Here is a 27,227-nt window from a genome sequence, read left to right on the forward strand (position 1 = left end):
TAATAATTTAGATATTTATGGAGTACCACGTGATATTTTCATTCATGTATATAATGTTTAATGTTCACATCAGGGCAAACATACTCATCTCCTCAAACATTTATGATTTATTTATGGTGAAAACATTAAAATGCTTTCTTCTAGTGTTTTCTAAATATTTCTTTATTTATTTTCCTATTATTTGAGAGAGAGAGAGAGAGAGAGAGAGAGAGACATGAGAGATCTGCCATCTGCTGGTTCACTCCTGAAATGTTTGCAACAGCTAGGGCTGAGTTAGGCTGAAGCTGGGGTATGGAACTCAATCTGGGTCTCCAGTGTGGGTGGCAGGGACCCAACCACTTGAGCCACCACGTGCTGTAGCCAAAGGTCATCAATAGCAGGAAACTGGAACTGGACTTAAGATCAGAGCCAAGACTTGACCCCAGGTATTTCAGTATGGCATATGAGCACCAAATGCCTACACTGTCGCATATACTGCATTCCAACTGTATGTATGTATGTGTATGTACTGTACAACATAATTATCTATAGTTACTCTGCTATGCAAAAGGATCCCAAACTTATTTCTCCTATATAACTGCAACTGAATATCTGTTAATAAGCCTCTCCTTCCTTTCCACTTTGTTCCCCAGTCTCTGGTAACCACCATTCTGCTCTCAGCTTCCATGAGATCTACTTTTATAGATTCATACATGTTAGGAAACTGGCGCAGTTGCAGCCAGGTGACCGCATGGCCCAGCTACCTGAGCCAGGCTCCACCCCCATCCTAATGGGATTTGCTGCTCCTGCTTCCCTGCCCGCCCTCAGGCAAAGTTTTAAAAGGGCCTGTTCCTGCGCTCTCTTGGCCTCTCTTGGCTTCTCTCCTCTCTCTTCTCCCTCCTCTGTCTCTCTCACAGTCACCTTCTCTCTTTTTCCTTCGCCGCCCCTTCACTCCGGTCTGTAGGGTGTTCCCTAATAAACCCTTTCCCTTACTCCGGTGTCCAGTGTGCTTTGCAACGGCTAACATTAAGATATAACAATACAGCCATGCTCATTTGTTTACATATTGTCTATTTCTGCTTTTGTACTACAGAGGCAGAGTCGAGTAATTGTGATAGAAGCCTTATGGACCAAGCAAAGCTTGAAATATTTACTACCTTGCCCTTCGCAAAGTGTTGCTGACCTCGTACTATAGTGTTTCTGTCATCCTAACTACGTCAGGTGTGACTATTGAAATCCATCTATATTCCAAAATATAAACCGTGGCCCCATTAGCATGAATGCAGTATTTTAAGAATTGTGGGTTAATTCTTGAGTGGACCTCTGATACCATTAAAAAATCAAGCTCTTATGTTTATTTCTAAGCATGTATGCTTTATTTCCTAGAAGTAAAAAAAATTAACATAATTTCTTGAAGCACATGGATTCCATAATGATTTTTTTAACGCCTATTTTGGAAGAGTAAGATTTTCTTTTAACATTACCTATTGCATATCTCTTCTTTTCAAGCAAGCAATTATTACTTTTTTCCCCTGACCCCAGTTTCACTGATTCACCCTCCCTTGCAGCAATTTAAAATAGTGCCAAGGAAAGATGCTTGTCCCTGTCTCGAATCTGTCAAGCTGCTAACTAGTTTCTTCTCAGGTGTCTGCCGCAGATGAAGCAGGTTTTCAACAAAAGTGTTTCAGGGACTGTGTGGCTGGTTTTTTTTTCTTGTCATCATTTTCAGCTACTAGAGGGTCCTGATTGTGAGGAGGTAATGATTTCGCTCTTTGTGCTCATAATATTTTGCCAAATTGCCATCTTCGTATATATTAGTAACTTCACATTTATTTGGCACAGGCAACGGGGCCCAGAGAAAAATTTATGATCTAAGTACAGCTTGTAATAGCAGAATTGCTTCTGGTGCTTAGAAATTAATTCAGAAACCAGTGTGTAGTGTAATGATTTACCCTTGTTTCTGAACCATGTTGTGGAACCTAAGCATGTTAAGAATTATGGCAGAAGGCCAAATAGAACCTGGTCATTTCACATTGCAGCAATCAGCTGTAGAATTATTTTGAATATAGTAAACATTTTCATGTTTTCAGCTCAAGTTGTAAAGGATGCCATTTAATATTTGAGGGCTTTAGACCCACCAACAGCACATATTACTCTACAATTTGGATTAATAAGTTAATATGTCCCCTTTTGGTGAAGTTTTTAAAAATTAACAAAATTTGCCAAATTAGAAGCAATTGAATGCATTTAATGGAAGGAGATTTAAAGAGGAAGATTTTATTAAAAGTTTTTCTTTGGGGCTGGCATTGTGGTATAGCACATAAAGCCTCTGCCTGCAAACTTCTTGAGAGAACTGCCTTTTGAGGACATGCCCCCAAGACCTGACTGCCTACTGGGCCTCCCTCTATAGCAACGTAACAGGTTATCACTCTTGTGATAACCTTAACTATGCCTTTGGGGTCTACACGTCTGCATGAATTCAAGAACTGTATCCTATTCAAACCATAGGACATGAGCCTTTGTAAAAAAACTTGGTCTCTCCCAGATACACTGTGTCCCTGATGGCGAGCTCAAGAACTTTCCTTTTAAGCAGCTACCTGAAAATCCCTACTAAAAAGTGATGGTGATGCTAATGATAATGGCCAATAAAATTTTAGAGAGCTTCCCTCTCTATGACATGCTTTTCCCAAATGAAACTCTTGATTTTCACAATTTCTCTGTAAGGTGAATGTCTTGATGTTTGAATCCCCTTTGTTTATAATTGCCCATACTTCCATCAGCGGTGGTTATCAAGGTGCGTGTCTGAGTCAGCTGAAATTTCAAATAATGGCGTGCATCTCTCATTAGGACCCCTCTGCTTTTCTAATCTTCCTAGGTGATTCTAACACTCACCATCAGGATCAACTTCTATGAAAGCTTTACGTGCTGTTTTGCATATATTTGCATTCAAATTTGATTTTCTCAGGTGGTAATCATTAAATGAATTATAGTTTATCTAATACAAAAGAGATCTACAAGATAGGAATCCTTTATTTTACACGTAGAGATGCATATCAGTTACAAATTAAAACTTGATATTAAAATCTTAGAGAAAAAAATCCTAGGGAAACTTCCATTTGTCCAGAATTGAATTCAGTTTGGTTAATTTATCAACTCTTTAAAAAGTACCATGTGGGGAGTGCTGTGTTAGGAAATGCAAAATCTCCTAAGCTGAGTAAAACATCATCCTTGCCTGAGAAGAGCTTGCAGTGTTGGAGGGGGTATCAAATAAAGCAGAGTAGCATTACAAAAAGACATTCTCAGGTTAAGTGAGAATAATTACAATTACTAAGGAGAGGATATTGATAGCCAAAAAACAAGGATGCAGCATGACTCATCAGATAGTTCAAATCCACTGTCTGATAATTCTTTTGAAGCCTGTTGAAAAGATAGGTTTTCTCCCTTGTCTCTAACATGCTGGAAACCAGGAGACTGTGGGAAAATAAAATGCTGTCCAAGGAAAGTGCAGATTGTGACTAAGGAGAGGGTCCAAGCCAGATTTAAGGAGGAAAATGAAGAATTGTAAACTAGAATAACAAGTTGATAGAAAATGGGACACGAATGGGGACTCATTCTGGATATCGGAGTTGGATGGCCTTGCCCAGGTTTCTGTGTGCTCCCAGTAACTGTGTGCAGGCAGTAGTCCGGGTGCATATAAAAGGGTGATGACAAATGGACAACTCCATACTATCAGAGTTTATGGGGGTTGTTATGGTTAGTTGTATACATAATAAATAAAAAGTTATTTTTTATGTAGGGGAGAAATTCTTTAACTCAAACTTTGTTCTCTCCCGAGTAATTAATTCAGGAGAGGTAGACACTTTACAACTATGCTTCCTGCTGGGTCACTATCACAATGGTATTCTCTGCTTTTACCATCTAACAAAAGCTTGTCATGCAATTTTTTCCCCCAGTGGAAAAAAATGTGTTTTAGCGAAGTGTCAGCTTTGCTAAACCAGAGATTTACTGTCTAGCATTGTTCTTTCAGGCTTTCACTTTATGAGGCTCCATGTGGTTTTGAACCTAATAGGAACCCATTTTTGTTATTATCTTTCTGGATAAGTGGCTCCCTGCATTCACTTATGACCTGAGGTGGATTGAGCCAAAGATAGCACATTAGACTAGTATTCTTTTGAGGAAAACATAGCTTCAATAGGAAGGTGGAATCAAATTTTGATGAAGAATGCATAGGCATTGTACTTTGCAAAGTGCTTAGCCTTTCCACTGTATGTACAATTAATTGATTTCTTCAGTTAATAATTAGTCAATGCTACGTGTAAGCCATGTGGTGTTTTTTTTTTTTTTTTTTTTTTTTTTTTGGCAAGCAGAGTTAGACAGTGAGAGAGAGAGACAGAGAGAAAGGTCTTCTTCCTTCCGTTGGTTCACTCCCCAAATGGTTGTTACAGCTGGCGTGCTGCGCTGATCCGAAGCCAGAATCAGGTGCCTCCTCCTGGTCTCCCATACGAGTGCAGGCCCAAGCACTTGGGCCATCCTCCACTGCACTCCCGGGCCACAGCAGAGAGCTGGACTGGAAGAGGGGCAACTGGGACAGAATCCGGCACCCCAGCTGGGACTAGAACCCGGGGTGCCGGCGCCACAGGCGGAAGACTAGCCAAGTGAGCTGCAGTGCCAGCAGCCATGTGGTATTCTATATGTTAGCAATAAAGTGGTGAAAACGCCAGACCACAATTCTAAGCTAAACAAGTTTATTAAATAAGTAAACAAGTCCATGGACAAGACAATAATAATTGCTAACGAAGTGCTAGAAAAGAAGGTACTGTAGGTCAGAGGCACCGGGTAATTCAGGTGGAATGGTCAGGAAGTCTCTCAGTGAGGGTGGGGACTCATTTGCAAACTGAATGATAAGGAGAATGAGGTGAAGATCTGGGGGTCTTGAGTACTGCAGGCAGAGAGATCCAAACCAAAGCCAATCAACAGCTGGGTAGGAGAAACAAGCTAGTGGGTGGGAAGACACTCAGTAGGATTATCAGGAGGTCTCTGAGCTGTTAGACAAATCTCAGTACGTGATAGCCCTGCTGCTGTCTCTGTAAAAACCAACAAATGCAATTTCTCCACTGTAAAAGAGACTATTAATACTGTTCTTACATTCATGCCCTTTCTATTTACTGGGAGAAAGCAAATCCAGTGGCAAGTGACGACATCACATAGACAGTAGACATAGACAATCTTTCAAAGCTCTAGTCTGCTTAATACACACAAGAAGGAATAAAGATCTCCACTAATTTGTCACTTTTGAGGAGTTGTCTAGAATATTAAGGGTTCTAGCAGCAGTTGTTATATTCCCAATTCTTTCTTTCACTATTTGGAATTTAAATGAAGAACATGAATACCTTCTCCCACGAGATTCTGAATGTACCCTTGCAGATGAGAGCATTAAGGTACGGAAGTCCAGAAAGAGTTGTGACAGTTTTGGAAGAGGAACTGGAGGGCCTCCCAGTGCTGGTTCAGATGCCTGCGATGGTGAGGATTCTGCTAAGTTTAAGCTGGGAGCTGGAAACTCATTCCAGGTCTCTCTCCCACATGGATGGCAGGCACCTAACAACTTGAGCCATCACTGCTGCCCCTGGGGTCTGCCATACTGGAAAGTGGAATCAGGAGCTGGAGCTGGGACTTGAACTCAGGTCCCATGATATGTGGGTGCCTTAACTGCTTGGCCAAATGGAGTAAATTGTAAATTTACTGTATTGTAAATTCTTGATCTAAAAAGCATGTAAATGTATTGATTTATTCCTATCCATGAAATATCCTGCCAGATTTATATACATACTTATAAATTTGTATATATAGTTTAAAATGTATACAGTTTCATACACACAGATGCACACACAAACCCACATATGATTTTTATTTTGTTCTTTCACTTTTCAGAGAAGTAATTAGCCAGTTTGGCAGATGAGATACTGAATCTCGAACTTAAATGGCTTTAACATGTTAATAGCAAAATGAGGATTTGAAGAAAGCTGTTACTGATCCCACAGCCTGCATCCTTTTTCATCCTGCCTTGTTGAATCTGGAAATTTTGATGAAAAATGATGACTTTTTTTGGTGTTTTTGATAATCTGATGACAATTATAAATAGGCAACTAGGGTAGAAAATTTATTTAACGAACTTAGAAAACAAGTGGCATCTCGAAGCTCTGGAAATGTCTAGTCACAAAAATCTAGCACCTAAACAACAGAAGAGTTTTATGTTCTATAATTTAGTGAAGCAGACAATCCAAATAGCAAATATCTATCCAAATAGAAATATATTGCTAATTTCCTGTAATTATTGGGGCATATAAAGCTAGTGAACATTTGAGTGCACCCACAGTTTTTCACCAGGCACCGCATGAGACCCAGTACAGCTGTTTCCTGTAATCCTGCCCCATTTCACAAAGAAACTCCGATGCAGAGAATTTAAGGAACTTAGTTAAGTGAGAAGGATAGATGGGCTCTCCTGGCTCCAAAGTGCCAATCAGCCAGGTGCTCTGGCCTCTAGCACCTTGAAGTTTGAAATTATTCACATTCTTTGCACACAGAATAATTAGATCTTTCACTCTTTCATATGGGACTTTTCTTAAAACTAATTAATTAACTTATTTGGAAGGCAGAGAGAGTTACAGAAAGGCAGAGGCAGATAGAGAGAGAGAATTCGTCCATCCACTGGTTCACTCCCCAGATGGCTACAATGGTTGGAGCTGAGCTGATCCGAGGCCAGGAGCCAGGAGCTTCATCCAGGTTTCCCACATGAGTGAAGGGGCCCAAGGACATGGGCCATCTTCCACAGCTTTCCCAGTCCATAGCAGAGAGCTGGACTGGAAGAGGAGCAGCTGGGACTCAAACCGGTGCCTGTATGGGATGCCAGCACTGCAGGCAGCGGCTTTACCTGCTACGCTTCAGTGCCAGTACTGGGACTACTTACCACTTCTGAGCAGTGAAATTTATCCTAAAGATAATGAAATCTAGATATTTCATTTACATATAAGGGAACTTTAGAAAGGTCATGAAAAATAGAATAAAAATAGGTTTAATTCATGTATAATGTTTTGTAACATACATTTTCCATGAATTTTTTGAAAACCTCTCAACTGTAAACTTTGATAAGCTTAACACATCCTTTTTAATCATTTTCCTAGAGAATATTTGAATATTTAAAGCCATTGAGATCATTGATAGTTAACTGAAGCTTATTATGTGGAAGCCTTAAAGATTAAATGCTTCTCATTATTTATCATCCTATCTACCGTTATACTGAAGCAGGGTACAGGATTATCTGTTGGTGAAAACAGAACCACTAGCTGTGTGACAAAGACAAATTCCTGTACAAGGACTTGCAGGTCAGAGTGAGCTTCGTCCCTAATATCACTTCTGATTGATTCACAAGTGGCTGAGGCTTTCATTCATTTGGCAGAAGAGTACTCCTCTGGTGCTTGCCAGACTTTTGAAGCTTTGTTCTGCAGTTCATCCCAGTGATTTCAATTTTCCAAAATTATTTCCACTTCTGCCACTGGGAATATTTTACTCTAATTAAAAACTTTGCATCCCCAGTAGACCTCTTATGCATTGACTTAGTAATCTATATACTCAATGAATGGCTTTAAATTGTGTTGATAATTGCAGCCTGTATTCTCAGTGACTAGGTATGTGGTCGCCAGGAAAGCTTATTGCAAGATGTGGCTGACTCGGTACAGCTGAAATACCGCATCACTTTCAGATACAGATAGCATGTTAAAAAGGAATTTCCCCATCTTGTTCTATGAGCTAAGAAATCAGTGTTTTGTTTCGTTTAATGAAGTTTCCAGACAAAGAAATGGAGGCACAGAGCTCAGCCTCAGTTTTATTTAAATAAAGTGAATGTTCAGTTATAGGGAAGGAATATTTCAATCTTGTCAAAGAGGTAAATGAGAAGCGATGTTTCTCTGTCAAGATGTATCTTGCACATTTGATGGAAAATTACTGAAGAGAAGGAGTCACATGTCAGTGTCTCAAACCTGTTAGGAAGTGAGAGCAGTTTCTCTCCCTGGAATTGTTCCTGTGAAAAAACAGGCTAGCTTGTAGCACTGGGGTGCTTGATTTCAAGTCCAAGTTTATATTGGGCCTTCAACAAGGTGTGGAACTATAATAGGATGTGTTGTTTGATAGAAGGTAGTTTATAAGGCTGATCCGTAAAAGCCTATAACTTTCTGCTGAGAATTCTCTGCTTTGATTTTTCTCAGGCAAGAAATGTATAGGGGTCATTTTTAGACACTCTGAGTTGTTAAACTAATATGAAGCAATGACTACCATATAAGCACATTTCATGCCTCTGCTATGATATATCTTTGGCAAGTTTAAATCAGTGAAAAAAAAAGAAGATGATCATAGATCTATTGATACCCATAATAATTTCAGGACAGTATAAACCATCTTTAATTATCTTGGAGTATGACGGTTGTACTTGTAATGTTTTCAGAAATGAGATAGGAATAAGACCAATTATGTTAAGGCCTGAGGCTCCTGGGATTTTCTTTGCACTTGGTAAGATTTATGGAAAATCCCAATTTATCTGATTTAATGTCTGTGAGGAAGTAATTTCCAGCTTGGAACTAGTTCTCATAAGACATTTTCGTTGCTTTACAAAATTCTCAATGTTTCACAGTCTCTAATTACTGTTTTGCTGACATGTAAAGAAAGATCTGCAGTGATCACCACATATAACCTAGGAGTGCTTACTTTGGCTGACTCCACTTTTTACTATACCAAACAAATTCTAATTCTAATGTGACTATTTGAATCATCATATTCAGTTTAGTTTCTGATGTAAAATTTTAAGATAATTTTTTAATGAAATAAGTTATTCCTTTTGCTCCTGATATTTAAATTTTATTATGTTAGTATGAAAGTTGAGTCAAAGTTGATATAATATTTTTGCACACATTATTTGAATACTAAAAATTTTTACAATGTATTTGAGGTAGAGAGAGAGAGAGAGAGAGAGAAGCTCCCATCTATTGGTTCTTTCCCCAAATGCCTGTAATGGCTGGGACTGGACCAGGCTTCAACAGAGATAGGGAACTCAATCCTGGCCTCCCACATGGGGGCCAGAGAGCCAATTACTTGAGCTTTATCACTGCCTCTCAGGGTCTGCATCAGCAGGCAGCTGGCATAAGGCGCTAAATGAGCCCAGACACTCTTGATACTGGATGTGGGCATTTTAACTGCTGGGCTGACTGCCCACTCTGAATATTGCTTTTCTTTTTATTTCTGGAGCCAATGATACATAATTATTTGTAGTCTCATATTCTAAGAACTCTGTTTGCAACACTTGATGTAAAAATGCCTATGCTATGGTGTAAGACGGCCAATGTTATGCTAGTTTTATTGTTCTTATGGCAGTGTTGTAAGAGGTTATGTTGAAATGCTTGGGCCACTTGGGACAATATACCACTTTGGACAATCTACTGTCACCTTGGGGATAGCATAACTGACAGAATCAGTGTTGAAAATCCCAGTTGAAATTTTTACTGAACATGGAACATGTATTACTCAGATACTAGTTTTTCAACTTAAAAGATAAAATGATCATTGACTAATCACACAAATGCGCTCACACATACACAAACACAACAAGCACGCTGTATAACAGCTGCATAACCTTTTTAAGCTGACCATGTTATATCCCTTTACAAAGGGAGACTGGGCTCTCCCACACTGTAGATACTGCAGATTTAAAAAAAGAGAAAAGGTTGAACCTTGTGGATCAAAGATGAGGCAGGCGATATAAAACGGATTAAAGTTAAAATGAAGATAAATTCCTGGAAGCAAACAAAGGCATGAGAAAATGCAAAAAGCTTTCAAGGTTAAATAGAGTGATAATCTCAAAAGCCAAATGAATTTAAAGTTCTTTTCGGTTTTATCACAACCTTTCACAAATAAGACCTTAAAGAGATACCTGGGTAAATATGATGAGCTGCTGCAGTAGTTCACCACAGGAATACCATATGTATCACCCAATTTCTTTTTCTTATGGGTTTTGCTCTATGTCAAAAAAAATCTCAGTTTGAGAACATTTTAATGAATTATTGATATTTGGGTTATCTCAATACAATACATATTTTATTTTCAGTTCAAACAACTGACTCTGTCAAATGTAGGCACTGCTTATTAATTAGACAAAGAATATTAAGTTGTCTAAAAGTGGCTAACATCCTGTTATATAGTACTGTGCCAGTATGGCTGAATTTTATAGTTAATGTCAACATAGATCTGCTCATTTTACTGTAAAATTACCTGCAGATTTTCTTTCCCTCATTAATCTTTTATTTTTTAAAATATTTTTTACTTATATAAGCTGGACAAATTTCATGTATTTCATATATACAGATTTAGGAGCATAGTGATACTTCCCACCCTACCCTCCCTCCATACTTTCAGTTTATTTTATAATTGTAAGATTAGCCGTCCACTAAGTACTCAACAAAAAGGAGGGAAAAAGTACTACTGTTCCACAATAGTAGAGACAGGGACTGTAAACAATAATCAATTCTCACAATGTCAATTTTGCTAATAAACATTACTTTTTGTATTCTATTAGTTTCCAAGGATCACGGAAAATATATGGTATTTTTCTGTTTCAGACTGGCTTATTTCACTAAGTATAATCGTTTCCAGTTGTATCCATTTTGTTGCAAAAGACAGGATTTCATTCTTCTTTTATGGCTGAGTAATATTCTCTAGTATGTATGTGTGTATATATGTATACATATGTATACCACATTTTTTTTAATATTTATTTATTTGAGAAGCAGAGTTACAGACAGAGAGAGGGAGAGACAGAGAGAAAGGTCTTCCATCCTCTGGTTCACTCCTGAAATGGCTACAATGGCTGGAGCTGTGCTGATCCAAAGCCAGGAGCCAGGAGCTTCTTCCAGGTCTCCTACGTGGGTGCAGGGGCCCAAGCATGTGGACCACCTTCTACTGCTTTCCCAGGCCATAGCAGAGAGCTGGATCAGAAGAGGAGCAGCCAGGACTTGAACCGGTGCCCGTATGGGATGCCAGCGCTGATTTCATTTCCTTTGGATGAATTCCCAGGAGTGGGATGGATGGGTCATATGGTAGATCTATTTTCAGCTTTCTGAGGTATCTCATACTGTAATGGGGGACTTCAGCACCCTACTTTCATCAACGAAAAGATAGGCTAGACTGAAAATCAACAAAGGAACACAGAGCTTATCTACACTATAGACCAAATGGACCTAACTGATATTCAGAACATTTCATCCCACATTTGCAGAATACACATTTTTTTCTTCAATGCATGGAACTTTCTCTAGGATAGATCATTTGCTAGGCCATAAAGCAAGTCTCAAAAAATTTTAAAAAATCAAAATAATAGCATGCATCTTCTCTAACCACAATGGAATGAAGCTAGAAATCAATACCTCAAGAATCTCTAGAATATATGCAAACACATGGAGACTGAATAACATGCTCTTGAATTAATAGTGGGTCATAGAAGAAATAAAAAAGAAATAAAAAAATTCCTGGAAACAAGTGAAGATGACAACACAACAGAGCAAAACTTATGGGATACAGAAAAATCAGTTAAGAGGGAAATTTGTAGCAATTGGTGCCTACATCAAGAAATTGGAAAGGCATCAAATAAATGAGCTATTAATGCATTTAAAGGACCTATAAAAACAACAACAAACCACCCCAAAACTAGCAGGAGAAAATAAATAATTAAAATTAGAGAAGAAATAAACAAAATTGAAACAAAAAAGGTGAAAGATCAGTGGAATGCAGAGATGATTTTTTTTTTTTTGACAGGCAGAGTGGACAGTGAGAGAGAGAGACAGAGAGAAAGGTCTTCCTTTTGCCGTTGGTTCACCCTCCAATGGCCGCCGCGGCCAGCGCGCTGCGGCCGGCGCACCGCGCTGATCCGATGGCAGGAGCCAGGAGCCAGGTGCTTTTCCTGGTCTCCCATGGGTGCAGGGCCCAAGCACCTGGGCCATCCTCCACTGCACTCCCTGGCCACAGCAGAGGGCTGGCCTGGAAGAGGGGCAACCGGGACAGAATCCGGCGCCCCAACCGGGACTAGAACCTGGTGTGCCGGCGCCGCTAGGCGGAGGATTAGCCTAGTGAGCCGCGGCACCGGCCCAGAGATGATTTTTTTGAAAAAAATAAACAAAATTGATACAACATTGGCCTAACAAACCAAAAAAAAAAAAAAAAAACACACACACAAGGGAAAAGACCCAAATTAATAAAATCAGAGATGAAAAAGGAGCTGTAAGAATGGACATCACAGAAATAAAAATTATCATCAGAATTTACTGCAAAAAGTAATATGACAACAAATTGGAAAATGTAGAAGAAGTAGATGGATTCCTGGATACATGCAACCTGCCAAAATTGAGTCATGGGAGCCGACACCATGGCTCACTTGTTAATCCTCCACCTGCGGTGCCGGCATCCCATATGAGCACTGGGTTCTAGTCCCGGTTGCTCCTCTTCCAGTCCAGCTCTCTGCTGTGGTCCGGGAGGGCAGTGGAGGATGGCCTAGGTGCTTGGGCCCCTGCACCTGCATGGGAGACCAGGAAGAAGCACCTGTCTCCTGGCTTCGGATTGGTGCAGTGCCGGCCGTAGCGGCCATTTGGGGAGTGAACTATCAGAAGGAAGACCTTTCTCTCTCACTGTCTATAACTCTACCTGTGGGGGAAAAAAATTGAGTCATGAAGACTGAGAAAACCTAAAGAGAGCAATTATCGAGACAGATTGAATTAGTAATAACCTGGCTGTTGCAGCTATTTGGGAAGTAAAGCAGAGGATGGAAGATTCCCTCTCTCTCTCTCCCTCCCTCCCTCCCTCTCCCTCTCCCACTCCCTCTCCCTCTCCCACTCCCTCTCCCTCTCCCACTCCTACTCCCTCTCCCTCTCCCTCTCTCACTCCCTTTCCCTCTCCTTCTCTCCCTCTCTCCCTCTCTCCCTCCCTCCTTCTCTCCTTCTCTCTCCCTCTCTCCCTCTCCTTCTCCCTCTCCCACTCCCTCTCCCTCTCTCTCTCCTTCTCTCCTTCTCTCCCTCTCTTCTTCCTTCCGAATAATCAAATTAGCAAATCTTTATAAGATGAAAAAACAACTGTAAGTAAAAGTGATGGTGAGCATTTTAAGGCTCATGAAATGGGAAAAAGTAATTTCATCAATGTAATGTTTAGAAAATTTCCTGTTATGATACTGTTTTGTGAAAAATGACAAGTGCATATACCACCATAAACACTTGCCACTGATTCATACCTTATGTTGATTTGGAGTATTTTTAGCTTTCAATCAAGCTAATTAAAAAAACATAATAATTGGGAAGGAGATTACAATAAATCTAGCATGGAACATCTTAACCTAACTGTTAACACTTCTTTACCAAGTCACATAGCTTTTTTTTTGGTTAAAAGAGAAGCTATGAATTGTGTTGGCTTCATTTGATTATTTCCTAGTAGGACATGTATTGTGTGGAGTGTTTACAATTTAATGATGCTGCGGATAGAAAAATATCATGCCCATAAGTAGAGTTTGTGGTAACTGGAATGAGTGATTTAGTTATTTCAGAGCTGAGATAATGAACCTTACTTCCATGTAGAATTTAGAGTTATTAACATGGAAAATGAAGGAAAATAATGCCTGATGAAATGATTGCTCAAGTTCAGTGGAATAGAAATTCAAGGAAGACAGGCTTCATTATTTGTGAGAAAGAATAAAACCTTTCAAAATAGCACATTAAGGTGAGAAAAATAAATCCAGAGGACATATGAGTATATTTAGGGTCCTGCATTTTCAGACAACCAGAGTAGTCCGTCTCTGAGGAAAAAAAAAAAAAAAGCTCTGAGTTGATGGGGGAAGGGTAAACTCAAACAAGGTTGTAGAGAGCAGCAATGTGCTTCACTCATATTCTGGATGAATTACAAGTGTTGGGTTGAGTTTATACAATTTTAGATACTTCAAAACGATGTTTCTTTGTGTGTACCTGGCTCCCTGGAGCACTTGATATGGTATGTGAAGGTCCAACAGCACAGCATTAAATAACACTGATCCACATAGAAACAGAAGCACCCCCTGATAAGAATAAGGGTGAAAAGTCCTCAATGTGCTGCTAATGTGTCCTTAACAGCAAACACTTACTGTTCTCCCTGTTTAAAAATTGGAGAGCAGGTCTTGGCAAGCGACTATATCTAGTTAGATTTTTAAGATATTTTGTATGATACACTATACTGATTTTTTTTCCATTTACAAAAGTGATGTAAATCTTTGTGAAAAGTATATGTGTTTAAGGAAAAGCAGTGCTTTCATTTAAATTGAAGTAATAAGTACGTAAGAGTCTAGCTCTTCACAGAGATAGGAACAGAAGCCAGGGCACCAGCTTGCAAATGAAGGGAACTGGGAAGCACTGATCTAGAGATGCTTCAAATTCTTTTTTTTTTTTTTTTTTTTTTGACAGGCAGAGTGGACAGTGAGAGAGAGAGACAGAGAGAAAGATCTTCCTTTTCTGTTGGTTCACCTTCCAATGGCCGCCGCGGCCGGCACATCGCGCTGATCCGGAGCCACGAGCCAGGTGCTTCTCCTGGTCTCCCATGGGGTGCAGGGCCCAAGTACTTGGGCCATCCTCCACTTCACTCCAGGGCCACAGCAGAGAGCTGGACTGGAAGAGGGGCAACCAGGACAGAATCCGGCGCCCCAACCAGGACTAGAACCCAGTGTGCCGGCGCCGCCAGGTGGAGGATTAGCCTATTGAGCCATGGCGCCGGCCTCAAATTCTTTATAGGAGAGATTCTGGAAAAGTTTGGCCAGGCATTACATGCCAAAAATTCTCTGCTGTACCTACAACTTCTTAGTGATAAGAATTCTATTCACTAGGAAGGGATGCAAAGTTCCCCTTGTCCAACACTAGGAAAAACAATCTAAAAGTGAAAGTGGCAGCTTGGACAGTCTGTGGAGATGTGAATACAAATGAACCACTCCCGAATTGAAAAATAAGCCCAATACTGTCTTCACCACCAGACACTTGTGCTTCATATTTGTGTAAATTATCTTGGGATAGAAATGCTAAAAAACATTTAGAAATAAAGTATACTTGATTAAATTTAATGGCAGAAAAGAATAGCTAAACATGAGACCTTAAACAAAAATCATAGATATATTTCCTGATCTTTAGTAAGTCATAAGCATGTGTCTAAAATACTACCTTGAGGAAGCAAAGATTTTTGAATAATCTGGGATTTATTTGGCAGAGAATACTTGCCTTACTTTAACTCTTGTCTGTACTTTTCTCACCAGACTAGGGTCATCTAAGAAATTAATCCTTAGCAAGTTATATGACTTTCCAGCGAGTAGATAACTCATAAATTTAAAGGTTGCTGCTTAAGTGGACAGTGAATGTAAATGGATTATTTTATGGAGACTTTGAAACCTTTAATAACTTTCTGTGAAGATGATTTAATATATTAAGAGAGCTTTTGCACAGTTGATTTATTTACTGCGTGCTCTTTGCCCTCTGCACTATGGGCATTAGAAAAATTACTTGAGTGCTAACTAAATCTAGAAATGGCTGTTTTGAGTGTGGTTTGGGAAAATGCTGAGTTGGAGGAAATGTATATAAGAATATCTAAATGCATTATTTTTGTGTCTGTTGGTTTTTGGATTGACCCAAAGCAAATCTCAGCAAGTCACAAAGTAGAACTGGCCATTTTCATGTCCCTGCTCACCTGCAGTCCTACATTGCTTTCTCCTCTGCGTACTATAGTTTTTACTTTTTTTTTTTAAACTTACTTTACCCATTTTGTTCTGTGTTATTGCTAGTGACATACATCTCTGTCTTGGTTGATAGGTCTTAAGCTCTGTATTGTATATGCATTATTCAGTTCTTGGGATAGTATCTTACCTCTAGTTGCTTTTCTGTCAATTCTTTTTGAATTGACTATTGAGAAATTCTTAGCCTACATTAGGAAATTAACAGACTTCTTAGGTACCTGGGATAACATTCCAGTTTTGTTGCTTGCTACTTGTGTATCCCTGGGAAAAATTACTCAATGTCTCTAAGTCTTAGTTTCTTCAGTTGTTAAATGGGTTAATACTACTCCTTGCCTTTTAGGATTGCTGGGGAGATTGAATGAACCCTATGTAAAGACTAAGAACAATACCTAGAGCCATACAGGAAAGCATCAATAAATTTTAGGTGTTTAATTTTGGTGGTAATATCCTCATATTTCTTCAGGAAATACTTAAAGGAATTATAGATTAACAAAAATTCATAAAATCCAGGGCTCTAGATTTTCTTTGTTTCTGTCAGTATTTGCATAATTAGCCTGACCAAGAGGCTTTCTTGTGCTCCAGTTTCCTCATTTAGAATTTAAATTGCTTGGACTAGATGGCTCTGAAACTTCTTTGAGTTTAAAACCTCTGTGACTATTAGTCCACTTGGCTGTCAATGGAAGAGTATTTAAAAAAATACAAGTTAATATATTAACTTTGAGGTGATTGCATATTTTGTATATTATATATTATATTTGGTTAAAATTGGAAAATAATATGATTTTATTCAGGCCAAGATAATTTTTAATCTATGTGAAAATCATTTAAATAATTGAAAATAAGGTACATGGTTATTTTATAAAAATTTTTATCTGTTCAGCAAAAGTTAAGCCTGAATAGATGATGTGTGAGGTGAGGTTAATATATTGGATAGGAGGACACCTGAATATAGTGACACACAGATTCAGTGCATGTGTTGTATCCCCAGAGAAAGTTTAGCTAAAGCTGTGGTAATGCTTTTGGACACATGATGCTTTTAGATAGGTGATTATTGAACACTTCAGTTATTATTTTGGAATTCTCTCCTTGATCTAGATTCCCAAGAAAATAGACATTTAAATCTTAGTGACTGGAAGGTGGAATTGATCCATTCCACTGAGTTAATCTTTAAACCTGGATTAGTAAAGATTACTGTGGATCTTCCCTGGTTCGGAATCACACCACAGCACAGGGATGATATTTTCTTTACTGTGAGCATCCAGTGTGGATGACCCTTTTTTTTCTCTTCTGTTGACTTTCAACCAGTAGGATTCCATGCTAGCTCCCATTCCTTGGCCCACATCCTTCCTACAAGTCATTGCAACCTGATTTCTCCCTTCTCACTGCAATGAAACTGCTTTGACAATGGACAACAATTTCAAAACTAAGTTGAACAGAGGTTTTTTATCCTTTTTTTTTCACTATACTGCTTTAGACAATATTGCCACATTTTTCTTCTTGAAATATGAGGATACTTGAAAAAGTTCATGGAATATGGAATAAAAAGATAAGCTTATTTTGGTGCAAAAAGGTTTGAAATCCATGCATATGAGGGTCTTCCAAAATTTTATGGAAAAATGTGTTTTAAAAAACACTATTCATGTATTTCAAAAATTTTTTCCACTAAAATCAGCTTATTTTTGAATTCTGTGTTCTTGTGAACCTCTTGAAATGTCCTTATAGGCCTCCTTTGTTTTGTGGCATCATTCTTACCCTGTTCTTTTCTTTTTGCATGATTGGTCCCTCTTATCTGAGACTTTTTATTATCTTTTGAACCTTGATTTCCTCCTTTCTCACAAATATAGACACAAACAAATCTGTGAGCTGTATTTTCAAAATGTGCCTGGACCCCTAACATATCTTATTAACATTAAAGTTTCCATAATTCTTTCCTTTTCTTCATGAATTCATAGTAGTACTTCCTAACAGGTCTTTCTGATTTTGTCCCTTGCCCCATAAGTAGATTCTGCAGACAATAGGCAGGGTAGAACTATTATAACACAAATTATATTACTTTTCAATCTAATCATCTAATGGTTTTCAGTATTATTTAGAATCAAAGTTCATACAATAACCACCAGGGCCCTGCTTGATCTGGCGCTCTGCTATCTCTATGACGTCACTTCCTCCTTCTTCCCTTCTTGATTGATATTCTTCATCTGTTCTTGTCCTTGTTACTCCTCAGACATCCTAAGTACACTCTTACCTCTGGGCTTTGGCCTTTGCTGTTTCTTCTTCCTGGAAACCTCACTCCTAAGATATCCGGAAAACTCACCTTCTCACTTACTTCACATCAAATCACCTTACAAAAGTGCAGAACTTCCTGACCACTCGATACTAAATAACAACTCTTCTCCTCAATCTTACCTTAAATGATCTTTCTTCAACTTGTACGATGGATGACTGCCACATATTTAGTCTCGATTTTTCTCCTCAGCTCCCTGATAAATTTTTCCACATACAGGTCCCACAGGTACCTTGAATGGACATGTCCATAACTGAAGCTCATTTTATGCACTGGTAATATCCAGCCACCTATAACCTGAACAAAATGTGGGGCTTCAGGATCCTATGCAATTACTTATGTTATTTTTCCACCTGTTACTGTTTTCCTCACCTGTTAATTCCTACTCATGCTGCAAGATCATATTTCATTCCTTCTGTGGCCTTTTATTAACATGGTTACCACTCTGAGTATTTAATTGTTTCTCCTTTCAGTTTCTGTAACACCTTGAGCTTATCTAAAACCACTGCATGTATTGAATTACAGTAATATGAACCTTTTAATGATCCCACTTCCTGAATAAACTGTAATCTCTTTAAGGATACAGATTGTGCTCAACATAGCTTTCTATTCTCTGCACTGAAATATTGCCAGCCTAGACGCTACTCTAGGAGTGTTTTCAGAGTGGTCAGAGTCACAGTGTTTCTTAGGGAGTGACAAAATGTTAAGGAGTCTAGAAGCACAAGCAGATAGAAAAGAGGCTAAATGGAAAGTATGGAACTTTGTGATCAAGGTGAGTCTTTACAAAACTAAAAATTTGAGGGATTTGAGTCTGAGATGGGAATAGAGGACTAGGACTGACATAGCACTTCTATTCTTGGCCATGGATGTTTTGGATGTGAGGATAAATTGTAGAGGTAGAAAAACAGAGCCATATTCTTGTGGCAGCATTGCGGCATATGCCAGGTGACTGCTCCAGGTTTGGCAGTCCTGTTGGGTAGTGGTTGAAGGATAATTTGCACAATAGTAAATTCTCAGGAGACCTAGAACACCTTGCTAACAGAAGAAAAATAGAGAGCAACCTCATGTTTCAGAAAAACTCTATAAATAAACATTATAAAAAGCAATATACACATAGTTGGATAATAGATTTCACTCAATGCATAGCTGTTTTCCTATCCTTTTCTGCTTAATAGCAAATAGGAAGATGATGAATTGAGGCTTAAAGCAGATAATGTAGTGGTTGATGTTTTTATAGCTAGTAATTATACAGGCAGAATAGAAATCTACTTCTGATTCCAAATATTTGCTTTTTAATTTCTTGCTTCTTCAGAAAGAAATTAGTTAAAAGACATGTATTCAAATGCTGGCTTTCTCCCTTACCATCAGTCAAACAACTTTTCTTGCATTCAGTTTCTAGATTTTTAAAGTAAGCATAATAATATTTTTTTCTGTCTAGTTCCCAAGGTTGTGGTGAGGCTCAAATCAAAAGTACAAGTATCACATAGGTACTTTTTAAAGATAATCATAGAAATAGAGGGTCAATTTACTGGTATATATTAAATAAGCTTCATTAAAATTATATTATTTGATGTTTGATGTCTTAAAATTGAAAAACCGTATTTAATTTATCCAAGTTAATGTAATTTTGTCATTGCTACATCTGCAATGACTAATCCACTTGATAAATTGATTATGAGTAAATTGGAGCCTGTCTCTAAGACAGTGTCCTCAGGGTCTACACTCAAAAACCAATTAGAGATGAGCACATGCTCTCATATTTCTGCTGGTGGCTTCTGCTTCTTGCGTGGATTCCCAGAAGGAATTCTGTTATATTGATTATGTCTTGGTTGCAAGTTGTTGTAAAACAAGGTGTATGTGATTATAGGAGCTAGTAAGGTTTTTTTTGGGAGGAAACAGGATGTCTTTATAATAATAAATATTTTGAAAAAGCTTTTTGTGGAAAAAGTATTGTGAAGGTCTGAACTGGTGACGTTAGATATTTCATATGGTCATATTCATATGGTCATATTCATGACCAGGGGGTCATGGGAAGGGATAGAAAATGTTTCACCACTGATTCCCAATTCCGTATATTCTTCCTTTCGGGAAGATTATGTAAATGTATCTGAATAAATCTGGAATAAATGCATGCCTTGCATCCTGAAGGATGGCACCCTTTCCTTATAGAATATAGATGGTGCTTTGCCTCCGTCTTCAGTGGGTGTGCCAGTATTCCAGGAGAACTGGTGCTTCTTGATGGTATACCTATTTTCCTGTAAAATTGATGCATTAGTCAGATATTATGTTGGGTGCAATCCCATGTTTATGGATCCAACCATCTGGAGGTCCCTGGAGAGTGGCACTGGCTGAAACACTGAGGGAAGGAGAGGATGACTGCTGCTCTCTAAAGAAGCCTTTACCTGGAATGTGTCTACCATTCTGAGGATCAACTCTTCGTCCTTGCGGAATGCGATAGGTCTAATATGAGCAACAGGCCAAGTGAGGCTGGTTGGTTTCCTTAAAGACTGGTGCCATATTATGGGGTCAACATTTGTTGTTGTTGGCCCAGTGGTTATTCAAAAGCTTTTAGATTATAGTTTTGGCCAGTGGATTTTCCAGCTGTTGGGTCAGAATGTAGTTTCTTTGTTCCTTTTTTTTTTTTTTTTTTTTTGACAGGCAGAATGGACAGTGAGAGAGAGAGAGACAGAGAGAAAGGTCTTCCTTTGCCGTTGGTTCACCCTCCAATGGCTGCCATGGCCAGCGTGCTGCAGCCGGCACACCGCGCTGATCCGATGGCAGGAGCCAGGTACTTATCCTGGTCTCCCATGGGGTGCAGGACCCAAGGACTTGAGCCATCCTCCACTGCACTCCTGGGCCACAGCAGAGAGCTGGCCTGGAAGAGGGGCAACTGGGACAGAATCCGGCGCCCCAACCGGGACTAGAACCTGGTGTGCCGGCGCCGCAAGGCGGAGGATTAGCCTAGTGAGCCGTGGCGCCGGCCAAGAATGTAGTTTCTATCTTTGAAACTGTGACTACTCCCTTCATGTGAACATTGGCTTGTTTCTGTGGTGGTTATGGATGAAGGGTAACTAACCGAAACTAACCAAGTAATTTTTTTCTTCTTGTTTGTTTAGTGCGTCTTCTATAAGCTCCAGGTGGATGTTGTTAAGTAAAGCAGCAATTTTCAGGTAGCACTTCTTGGCATGGCTGAATAAGGTCATCAGAGTCTCTCCTTAAAGAACATAAAGCTTGATTAAATTGACAGGAACAACCTTTTCAGCAGCCTGGACATTATGCAACAGAATGCAACAATATGGAGGCATTTATGCTTGAAAAGTTGATGAAATTTGTGTAAGAGATCTCAAGATATCTATGACAAAGGCTGATAGAGTTAAAATAGCTCTGGGGGCTAAATTGTAAAGAGATATTTTGACTGTTCCAGCTGAATACAAACTGCGTATGCTCTTATTTTATGATTGGTATAGAAAAGAATGCACTTGCCAACTCAATGCATACCATGTACCTGGCACCTTCCTAATTTGCTTTAGTGATAAACCCTCCCATCAGCTACAACAGCCAAGACTGGGGCTGCTACTTGGTTGAGTTAGTATTAGTCTTTGTCTTTCCCTTGGGGGCTGTTTGGTTTCCCTACAGGACATAATAGTGAAGTAAAATCATATGTAATAGTGACCTCTCTCCATTCACTCCCTGGGTCATTAATGTTGGCAGTCTGAGATCTAATCTTCCGTGTTGTTGTTTATTATCTTGGCTCACTGGGGTGAATTTTCAGAGCCTTTTTCTTGGCCTTATTCCCTATGATAGATTTACCTCACAAGCCAAGGGCCAATGTAGGGATTACTTCAACTGTCAAGTATGTCAATTCCTTGGCTTAATTTTGAAACATCTTTGGAGCTTTCTGACTGTTTAGCCTGAGGCTGCATACCAGCTCTGTCCAGTCTCCCAGTGTAGGAGATGATGGCCTGTTTTTAAGCTACCACAGCAGGCTTCTGGCACACACATATAGCCTTTAACTATTTGCTACCATCTTCAATTTTTGATTATCCATTTGCATGTCATCAGCATAGCTTAGTAACTGCCAACCAACTTTATTGTTCTTGTGGGCATTGGCATCTTTCATCCCCATCCCCACGATTCAAATGTCTGAATCTTTGCATTGGAAAGGGCATCTCATTCAAATGAGATGTGTTCCCAAATCATCACCAGCAAAATCTTCCACAATTCGGCCTCCATCCTGTGCCAGGGACTGTTTGTACCATATTCTACTCAGAATGGAGTCTTCCTTGCCAGCTTGGAAGTGAAGAAGTTTCCAGATCCTTTCTTCCCATCTGTTTTTTTAAGATCACTCTTGGTACCACTTATGTCAGTTCAGGTACTCCAGGAAATAGACGTAAAGGTGGTCTTTATTATATTACATACTTGGGAGATTTACTGGAGTAATGTCCCTTGTGGATATGAGGGAGGAGAAAGAGGAGGAAGAAAGCATGATAGACAGAAGTTGTAGACCATAATGCTTTGTGACACCTTGTTTGTTTGTCTTCTTAGCCCCTGGGATAACTCTAGTAGACATGGAAGTGTGCTACACAGATTTAACTTCTAGCGAATGTGCTACAGGGAGCTTAATTGAATGGCAGCTCCCAGCATTGTGATGCTTGTAAAAAAAAAGAATGAGGTAAGGAAGTTTGGGTAGGAAGACCTGCAGACCCGAGGGATGTTCTGGGAAAGTTGTGGCCAGGCTGATGAGTGTTAGAGTAAAGGTTTCCTGTTAGAGGAATTCTGTAAAGCTTAAATGGCCAAAGTTTAGTAACCCCTCACTGTTGGGGTCAGTCTTAGTTGGAATGAGCCTAAGGGAAGCATGACCTTGACCTGCTGTGGTGGGGCTGAACTAGCAGCAGCTGGAAGCTGTCATTCAACTGTCTGGTAGATATTCTCAAATATAGGGAAATAGAGATCTAAAAGCCCTTGCAGTAAATGCAAGGAGAGGCATAAATGGTTGGGGCAGGGATTCTCCATGTCCCTAGAGTGCATGCAGGTGGGGAGCAGATTTTCTCAGGGACTGCCCCACAGGTCAGTGGTATATGCTACTGATTGTGTTGCCAAGATCTCATTTTCTGTATGTGGCATTTTCTGTTTATGTGGGGTGGCACCAGCCACATAGGCACTACCATGATTTTCCTACTCATTTTCACACTCAGCCCATGACATTGACCCTGCCCTTGTCCCAGAGCAGATACTTCCTGTCACTGCCGACACAAATTGTGTACTGAGTGTGGCATGGGCAGAACATGTCTGGATAACTAATGTCTCCCTGGAAGAAGAAAACACCCTTCCGTAAGATGAGTTCTTGCCACCAACTCAGCAGCGAGCACCTTCTACTCCCATCTCACTCCACCAATCACTGGTGATAATCTGTGGTTTAAAAGAAAGCATCAATGGCATGTGAGCGATGGGCTATTGTAAGCAAAACTGAAATATGAACAGATAGGCAAATATTTCCAAACATTTAATGATAACCAAATCCCTGAAAATTTATGGCAGACACAATTGAAAACAGAATTAAAGAACAGGTGAGGTTTTAAGGAAAAATCACTTATAGCCTTAAATGGTTAAAATAAGTTAATGCAGTAAGGAAACAGTAAACGGCTTTCAGAAAAAGGTAACCAGTTACTGATTATCAAAATAAAAGTCTAATAAATGAATTAGATAGAATAAATAGGGATGGAGACTTAATTAGTGATTAAGAAGTGTAGACATAGGGTGGGCCCTGTGGTGCAGCAGGTTAAGCAGCAACTTGAATGCCTGCATCCCTTATGGGAATGTTGGTTCCAATCTTGGCTGCCTGCTTTCAATCTGGCTCCCTGATAATGCGCCTGAGAAAACAGTGAAGGAATATGGCCCAAATCCATGGGCTCTGCCACCCATGTGGGAGACCAGCACTGAGTTCTGGGCTCTTGGCTTCATTATGCCTGGTCCAGCCCTGGCTGCTGCAGCCATTTGGGGGAATGAGCCAGTGGATGGAAGGTCTCTTTTCTCTCTCAGTCTCTCCCTCTCTCTGTTACTCTGCCTTTAAAATAAATAAATCTTTAAAAAAAAGAAAATGAATAAATATTTTAGCAAAGGAATTCACCTAGAATTTAGCACAAAAGAAAAAAGATGAAAATGTGAGAGAAATAATTCATGCAGATTCAGAAACTCCTATATCCACCTGTAATGATTTTCATGAGGAAAGAACATTTTATGACAGTACACGTTTTCTGTACACTCTCAAACATCAGTTATTACTAAAAGATTGTTTAGGGAGCTGGTGCTGTGGCACAGTAGATTAAGTTATAGACTACAGTGCCTGTATTCCATATCAGCACCCATTCAAGTATCAACTGCTCTACTTCCTTTCCAGCTCCCTGCTAATGTGCTTGGGAAAGCAGCAAAGGATGACCCAAGTCCTTGGGCTCCTGCATCCATGTGGGAGAGCCTGAAGAAGCTCCTGGCTCCTGTTTTTGGCCTATTCCAGCCCTAGTCATTGTGGCCATTTGGGGAGTGAACCAATGAATAGTAGATCTCTCTCTCTCTGTCTCTCCTTCTCTATGTAACTCTGGCTTTCAAGTAAATAATTAAATCTTTAAAAAGATAAATTTTTTTTTTTTTGCAAATCCAATAGGTTAAAAATTGTGAATAGTATTTAATTTGCATTTACATAACAAGTGGTAAGATTATTTCCTATATGTAATAGATATGTGTGTCTATATGTATTTATATATTTCTGTGTATTACTATCATGATCTTTGATAATTTATTTTATTGTTATTTATTTTTACATATTAATGTGCATCTTCTTTGTGTGTAAAGGTTAATAGTCTTTTGCCAATCATACAAATTGCAAATATACAAGGGTACTTCAAAAAGTTTGTGGAAAATGGAATTGATTGATTTTCCTTTTAATTCTCATTTAGTTTCAGTTCTAACTGAATTTATAAATATAATATTCACTAGCAGTTCTATTAATACTTCTCTAGTCATTTTGGTTGCTAGAATTCTTTATATAATAAATTCCTCAGAAAATGCTCATGAGAACACTCACGAGTTATTCTGTGTTGATAATAGATACAAGATCCTTGATACCCATATTCTGCAATGGAGATCCACAAACATATTATTCCATTTTATTTTGGCATAAAGCTTGCTGTCAAAATGTGGTGATAATATAATTTTCTTTCCCATGTGTGCTCTTTTAAAAAATGCCCAGAGGATTTTTTTTTCCTTTAAAGGCCAGTGATTTTACTGGAGTGTATTTGTGTGACAGTAGTTTTGTGAATAAATTGTCAGGGATATCTGTGCTTTATACCATGTAGTTTCAAATCTCTACTTCAAGACAATTTTGTTGAAAAATAATTCTTATTATTAATTCTGTCTCTATGCTTTGGCTTCTTATTTCAGGGACTCGTGGGATCAATAACTTGGATTGTCTTTCCAAGACAACATTCTCAGAATTTGTTACTTCCTCCTAACGGATTTTTGCTGTTTCATTTTCAAAAACTTCTAGTGTTGAATTAAGCCTGTTATTATACTGTGGATTAAAATTACATCTTTGCAAAAATTAACGAAAAGAAAAAAAGGGAGGGGAGGAGGGAAATTGAGGGAGGAAGAGAGGGAGAGGGGAAGTATGGTTATCTTTTTAAATTGTACCTTTGAAACACATGAAATCTGTTCCCTTTATATTAATAAAATAATAAATAGCACTTTTTCACCAACTAAAGAAAATAAAAATATCAGTAATTATACCTGGCTCTTTGATATGGGATTTACATCTTAACCATTAGCCTAAATGCTCACTCCTTGTTTTCAAAAACATTTGAAGTATAATTAACATAGAGTGAAATTCACCTGTTTTACTATAGAGTCCTGTGGATTTTAGTATTTAGTGCTGTAAACACCACTACAATCAAGATGTAAAACCTTAACAATATCCGCCCCCCCACCCCAATTTCTCTAAACTCTTTTGAGGTTGTCTATTTCCCCCACCCACCCCCTGGTTTTTGTCTTTGTAGTTTTTGCATTTGCAAGAGTATAATACAAGGGTCTTCATCCAGTACTTGTTTGTAGACTTTTCAGTCTTAGTGAAATTCATTTCTGATATATTGACTTTGTTGTGTTTATCATGGTTTATTATACTGGTGAGTAATATTGTGATACGTGAATATACCACAGCTTACTTCTTTATTCTATAGTTGATGAACATCGGGTTGTTTTCAGTTTGAGGAAATTATTGAATAAAACTTCTACAATAATAAATTGTGCATGGGTTTTTTTTTTTTTTGGTGTGTGTGTGTGTGTGTGTGTAAACTGAGTTTTTATTTCATTTGAGTAAATATGTAAGAGTTCGATTGCTGGTTAATACAATGAGTGTATATTGAAAGGGCATTCCTCACTTAGAAAGAACGAGACTGATGAGAGAAAAGAGGAACTCAGTAGTCAAGAGAGTGACATAATGTGTTAATTCTTGGTCTCAATTTTTCCTGAGATCCAGATGCTTCTTTGTCTCTTATTTCATTTTCATATTATTCCTTGGATTTCATGAAATAAACTAATATCCTTTGGATAATTCTTTTGTCTCTCCAGGCAGTTCTAAATGGATTTGTGTCACGTGAACGAAAGTAAGACTTGCATTACAGCAAGCTTCTATTTGGAGGGAGTTAGGCAACGTGTTCCAACACTTAACATGCAGTTTATAATTTGTGCACTGGTATTACCCAGCCTTGTCCATCGGTTGCAATTAAAATTTAACTCATTGTTATGAAAAAGAGTGAGAATTAGATGTAAAAAGTAAATAACCTTATATGGAACTGATGTGTTTACTAAAGGGTAATAAGCATGCTGCCAAGATCTGCAAGTGCACTTCTTGTTTTTGAGAAATGTGCTTTTCATTACAAATGAGTTTATTGTTTCGTACAGGCATTTTAATGTTGACAAATAAGGCGCAAGTCTACTTTGAGCAAAAGAGCAAGCCACATAGCTATGAATTAACACATACATATGTAGATTACTTCTTTGGGGTATGGTATAGATGAATAAATAAAATATTCATGAAGTTGGGCTTTAAAATGAGAGATTTAATACCATGATAGCTAAAATACTTTGCTATTTCCATTA

At 38.7% G+C, this 27,227-nt stretch overlaps 1 long non-coding RNA gene across 1 annotated transcript in view; it reads left to right on the forward strand.

Annotated features, from left to right (window-relative positions):
- LOC127492771 (uncharacterized) overlaps positions 1-27,227 on the forward strand; it is an 85,110-nt gene that overhangs the window by 42,503 nt on the left and 15,380 nt on the right. The gene's annotated exons all lie outside the window — the stretch shown is intronic.

The sequence above is a fragment of the Oryctolagus cuniculus genome, chromosome 14 (assembly GCF_964237555.1).
Source record: "Oryctolagus cuniculus chromosome 14, mOryCun1.1, whole genome shotgun sequence".
Classification (NCBI taxonomy): domain Eukaryota; kingdom Metazoa; phylum Chordata; class Mammalia; order Lagomorpha; family Leporidae; genus Oryctolagus; species Oryctolagus cuniculus.